This window comes from Drosophila miranda (assembly GCF_003369915.1).
Source record: "Drosophila miranda strain MSH22 chromosome Y unlocalized genomic scaffold, D.miranda_PacBio2.1 Contig_Y2_pilon, whole genome shotgun sequence".
NCBI lineage: Eukaryota > Metazoa > Arthropoda > Insecta > Diptera > Drosophilidae > Drosophila > Drosophila miranda.
In genome coordinates this window covers 35,717,487-35,723,701 of record NW_022881614.1, presented here as the reverse complement: position 1 = coordinate 35,723,701, position 6,215 = coordinate 35,717,487, and the positions used below count along the sequence as shown (strand labels likewise).

General features: G+C 42.2%; 1 pseudogene; it reads left to right on the top strand.

Moving 5' to 3' along the window:
- Nucleotides 1–1,631: 1,631 nt before the first annotated feature.
- LOC117193250 lies at nucleotides 1,632–4,801 on the top strand (annotated as a pseudogene).
- The last annotated feature ends 1,414 nt before the right edge of the window (nucleotides 4,802–6,215 follow it).

Below are 6,215 nucleotides of genomic sequence, written 5' to 3'. Positions count from 1 at the left end.
CGGAAGGGGTGTGGCGAAATTTGGACACGAAACGGTCAAGGCCCGATATCACAGGAGTGTGGATACCGAATTTGGTTGCTCTGGCTCTTATAGGTTCTGAGATCCTTGAACTCATATTTTGCAATTGGCAAAGCCGACCATGAAACCTGTGTGTTAGAGAGAGAAAGAGCGAGAAAGAATGAAATTGTTTTCTTGATTCTGGCTATAATAATTATACGATTTTACACTCTAGAACATATAGTCATCCTCTACGATTCTGCGTTTTTGGCTTTATCGTATCTTTAAAAATGTGGATGCCACAGATTTTCGTCCTTTGTGGGGGCGAAGTGGGCGGGGCGAAGTTTTGAAATATTTTTGTAGCAGTGACATATCACAGAAGTCTGGATACAAAACATCGTTGCTCTAGCTCTTATAGTCTTTGAGCACTAGGCGCTGAAGGGGACGGACAGATGGACGGACAGACAGACAGGGCTCAATCGACTCGGCTATTGATGCTGATCAAGAATATATATACTTTATGGGGTCGGAAACGATTCCTTCTGGACGTTACACACATCCACTTTTACCACAAATCTAATATACCCCAATACTCATTTTGAGTATCGGGTATAAAAAGAAAGAAAAATTTAAGTGAGAAAATTGTTTTACTTCACCACCAACAATGTGTATAGCGGAAGGCGCCAAACAAGAGTTCACCCCTCTCCCCCTCCTGCGTGGCGCGGATTTTTTTGCCGGAGCCGTGATAAACACAACCGCACTTGGAAAACACTCAAACGCAATCATCTTGTGTCTTTATGTGTGTGTGTGTGTGTGTGTGTGCGATGACATGCCGCCCGACTGTGAATCATAATTGCAAACAAATCAAGTGGACAGACGGTTGCAATTAGGGCTTACATGTGGTCATAGATCGATGCCTTTCACCCGAGCCCAGCATGGAACGCCTGCAAAAGGGTACGTGTATCTCTGAATATTCACAGCATCGAAAGTAAAATTTTCGTTTGCCTATAATCCATACTTGGCCACGACCAAAAGAAACCAAAGAGTCGTAAAACACTCATTTCAGGCTAATCAAATGCATTCGAGGGTTCACGTTTGTGCTTCGCTGAGACACAAACCATATGTTAATCATATCCAAATGGGATTATTCAACCTTTAATGATATATCATCCATCAGGAAATTGGCCAATCGGATGCCGAACTCAAAGCTAACAACAAACATCGAATGCTCTCCAGTTAATAATTAAATCCAATAGATCATGGTAGACGGTAGGGAAGTGAAAGAGTCGATGTTACGGAATTTTAATGTCATTAATTACCTGTTTGGGCGACAGATGGAGCATGGCAGATGATCTGCAGAATGAATAATCGATTGTTCGTACAGTTACGGAACGGATATTCATCCACAAAGTGAAAACTTGAGTGTTTGTGTGCTGTTGAAACGATTTTCAGATGTTACATAATTTTTCTGGAAATCTTCCCATTTTAAAGGGGTTTACGAGTGTCACAGATATCTGAAAATGTGTATTACGTGGATTAGAGGGTCAAAAAATCAGCGATAAGTAACCCAGATAGAATCGACCGAGGGTCAATGAACTATGGAGATTCACCTGTCTACCGCCTATGGAGCTAGGATAACTTATTTCCCAATACTTAACACTTGCGCTTTTTTTTTTTTGCTTTCCATCATTGCAGATGTTGAAGTGCCCTTCGATGTGGCTGCAGCTGGTCTTGGGCTTGGCCTGCCTGGGCGCAGTGGCATTGCAGTCCCTCCAGTCGTTTCCCAAGCTGTGCGACGTGAATAACTTTGACGACTTCTTGGCCCAAACTGGCAAGATTTACGGGGACGAAAGCGAGCGGGCATACCGCGAGAGTATCTTTGTGGCGAAGAAGTCCCTGATCGACCTGAACAATAGGAATGCGGACGGTGGCTTCTCCGGCTACCGCCTGTACCTCAATCCGCTGGCCGACTTGACCAAGAAGGAGATTGCCACGCTTCTTGGATCGAAGGTCTCCGAGAGTGGCGAGTAAGTAGCACACAATATATGACGCAATCAAATCCCATAAAGGGGTAGACCAGTGCTTGAATAATTAGCACCCATCTCATAAATAACGAACTGGTTTTCTGAGCATATTCCCCGTGCGTTAGCCTTAGCATAGGCCAGAAGGAGGAGCAGCTTTATGTTTTTGCAGATCCAGTTCGGAGGTCTCTTGAATGAATTCTGTTTGGGTATTTCCGAGTCATTCACTTATCATTCGCTTATCAAGAGCAAAACAGCTACACAATTTTGGCAATGCTTGAAAGATAATGGTGTTAGCTATGAATCAGAGTAATTGTTTATTCGTTGAATATTCATTTTCCCAGTACTCAATTTTGGCAGTCCATTGGAGTGTATTCCATAGTTCAAGTTTGGTGCAGTATTTATTCAGAAACGAGGGGGAACGTTGTGAGTTGCTGCGGACACCGCAACTCTACGGTTATAACCGATATTAAGTCAGTATGGCTCTCCTCCGGCAGACGCCGCTAATATTAAACGACACGACAAAGAGTGCGTGCGAGAGAGACAGAAAATCAGTCTGAGCGTGACGTCGGGCGCTGCGTGGCCACTGCAAATTGATTTGTTCCTATTGGCTATAAAAATGATCTGATCTGATCCAGATTCAGCAATCTGATAGATATGGTCATTATCTTTGATTCTGCGTTTTTAGTTTTCTCGAATGTGCAATATTGTGGATGCAACAGATTTTCGTCCTTTGTGTGGGCGGAAGGGGTGGGGCGAAATTTTGAGATACACGTTTTATAGTAAGATCTAACAGGAGTGCGAATACCAAATTTGGTTACTCTAGCCTTAATAGTCTCTGAGATTTTTGAATATCCCCAGATTTTCGTCCTTTGCGGGGGCGGAAGGGGGTGTGGCGAAATTTTGAAACAAACTCGTCTCGGTCCGATATATTAGGAGTGTGGATACCAAATTTGGTTGCTCTAGCTTTTGTAGTCTCTGAGATCTAGGCGCTAATGTTTTACTCTAAGCAAAGCCGCCTATGCTACGTGTGTGTTAGAGAGAGACAGGGCGAGAAAAAATGAAAATGTTTTCTTGATGCTGGCTATAATAATAATACGATCCAGTTCAGATTCCGCAGTCTTAAAGATATGGTCATTCTCTACAACTCTACGTTTTTGGTTTTCTCATATCTTTAAAATTGTGGATGCCACAGATTTTGGTCCTTTGTGGGGGCGGAAGTGGGCGGGGCGAAGTTTTGAAATATTTTTGTAGCAGTGACATATCACAGAAGTCTGGATCCAAAACATCGTTGCTCTAGCTCTTATAGTCTTTGAGCACTAGGCGCTGAAGGGGACGGCCAGACGGACGGACGGACAGACAGACAGGGCTCAATTGACTCGGCTTTTGATGCTGATCAAGAATATATATACTTTATGGGGTCGGAAACGATTCCTTCTGGACGTTACACACATCCACTTTTACCACAAATCTAATATACCCCAATACTCATTTTGAGTATCGGGTATAAAAAGCTCAGGCACTTGACCCATTTATAGGCAGACCCATTCATCAGCGGTACTCATTCAGTTTATTCAAATTGCTTTCAGGAAATACACCAGTGGCCACAACAATTACGTGACTGCTCCCAATCCGGACAGTGGCAACCTGCCCAAGTCCTTTGACTGGCGCGAGAAGGGGGGAGTGACGCCGCCAGGATTCCAGGGAATGGGTTGCGGCTCCTGCTGGTCGTTCGCCACGACGGGCGCCCTCGAGGGGCATCTCTTCTGGCGCACGGGTGTGCTGGCCTCGCTGTCCCAGCAGAATCTTGTGGACTGTGCCGACGACTACGGCAACATGGGCTGTGACGGGAATACGGCTTCAAGTACATACGCGATCACGGCATCACTCTGGCCAACAAGTATCCGTACACACAGTTCGAGATGCAGTGCAGGCAGAACGAGACGGCTGGCCAGCCCCCCAGGGAGAGCATCGTGAAGATCCGCGACTACGCCACCATCAGACCAGGCGACGAGCAGAAGATGAAGGAGGTGGTGGCCACACTAGGCCCGTTGGCCTGCTCCATGAACGCTGCTCCCATCTCGTTCGAGCAGTACCAAGGCGGCATCTACGCGGATGAGGAGTGCAACCAGGACGAGGTGAACCACTCCGTTGTCGTCGTCGGCTATGGATCCGAGGGTGGAAAAGATTACTGTATCATCAAGAACTCGTACTCCCAGAACTGGGGCGAAGGCGGCTTCATGCGAATCTTGCGCAATGCCGGCGGCTTCTGCGGCATCGCCAGCGAGTGCAGTTACCCCATCCTATAATAAGTAGAAGCCCATTTAGTCCGTTTTTCTAGATAGTCACTTAAACAATCAATAAATTTAGGAATTTTAAACGTAACGCTACTCAAGCTTTGCAATGATCTGTGGATATACCTGTAGTCAAATACCAAGCATACAGTGTAGATGCTAGGAACAAAAATAATTATCGATTATGGCATGAGCGGTTGGGGCATATAAGCAATGCAAAATTGCTTGAAATAAAGAATAATAATTTATTTAATGACAGTAATCTTCTTGTTACTTTAAAAATATCAGATGAAGTTTGTGAGTCATGTTTAAATGGGAAGCAGGCTAGGTTGCCATTTAAGCAATCTAAAGATAAAAGTTATATAAAACGACCCTTGTTTGTAATACATTCCAGATGTATGTGGCCCCAGTTACACTAGACGATAAAAATTATTTTGTGATCTTCGTAGATCAATTTACACATTATTGTGTAACCTATTTGTTTAAATATAAATCAGATGTATTCAATGTATTTAAAGATTTTGTAGCAAAGAGCGAGGCTCATTTTAATTTCTAGATTGTCAATTTGTACTTTGACAACGGTAGAGAATACCTGTCGAATGAAATGCGTGAGTTCTGCGTTAATAAAGGAATAAGTTATCATTTGACAGTGCCACATACACCTCAGTTGAATGGTGTTTCGGAGCGAATGATAAGAACCATTACAGAGAAAGCTCGTGCTATGGTAAATGGTGCAAAATTAGACAAAAGTTTTTGGGGTGAAGCTGTGCTAACTGCAACATATCTAATCAACAGAATTCCAAGCAAAGCACTTGGTGATTGTAAAATGACCCCATATGAGCTGTGGCACAATAGAAAGCCCAATTTAAAGTTTTTAAGAGTGTTCGGTTCAACCGTGTATGTGCACAACAAAATTAAAAAAGGTAAATTTGATGAAAAATCATTCAAAGCTATCTTGATAGGGTATGAACAAAATGGACTCAAATTGTGGGATGTCATTAAAGGAAAAGTTATTGTTGCAAGAGATGTTGTCTTAGACGAGACTAATATGCTTTATTCTAGAGAAGTAAAATTTGAAACAGATTTCCCGAAAGAGAGTAAGGAAAGAAGTCAACAAGAATTCCTGAATGAGAGTAAGGAATCTGATCAGCTTAATTTCCCGAATGATAGTACGGAATGTGGAATCCAGAATGAGAGTAAGGAATGTGATCAGTTTTGTTTCCCGAATGATAGTACGGAATGTGGAATCCTGAATGAGAGTAAGGAATGTGATCAGTTTAATTTCCCGAATGAAAGTACGGAATGTGAAATCCTGAATGAAAGTAAGGAATGCGAAAAGCTGAATTTTCCGAATGAAAGAAAAGAATGAAAAGAAAAACTGATTTCCTGAATGATAGTAAGGAATTATATATCCCGAATGAGAGTAAGGATTGTGAAAAAGCTGATCAGCCAGATAATTGTCGTGAAGAAAATAAGGATACTAATATAATTAGTAGAAAAAGTGAGAGGTTAAAGTCTAAGCCGAAGGTGTCTTATAAAGAACATGATAAAAGCTTTAACAAATTTATATTAAATGCCCATATAATGTTTGATGAAGTTCCAAATTCTTTTGACGAAATAAATTTTAGGAATGATAAATCTGATTGGGAGGAGGCAATAAATACAGAGTTAAATGCCCATGAAATTAATAACACCTGGACAATTATAAAGAAGCCAGAAAACAAAAATATTGTAGACAGTAGATGGGTATTTTCCATTAAATATAATGAACTAGGAGTCCCAATAAAATACAAAGCTAGACTGGTTGCAAGAGGATTTACTCAAAAGTACCAAGTAGACTATGAAGAAACATTTGCTCCCGTTGCTAGAATTGCCAGTTTTAGGTTCGTACTATAATTGGCAG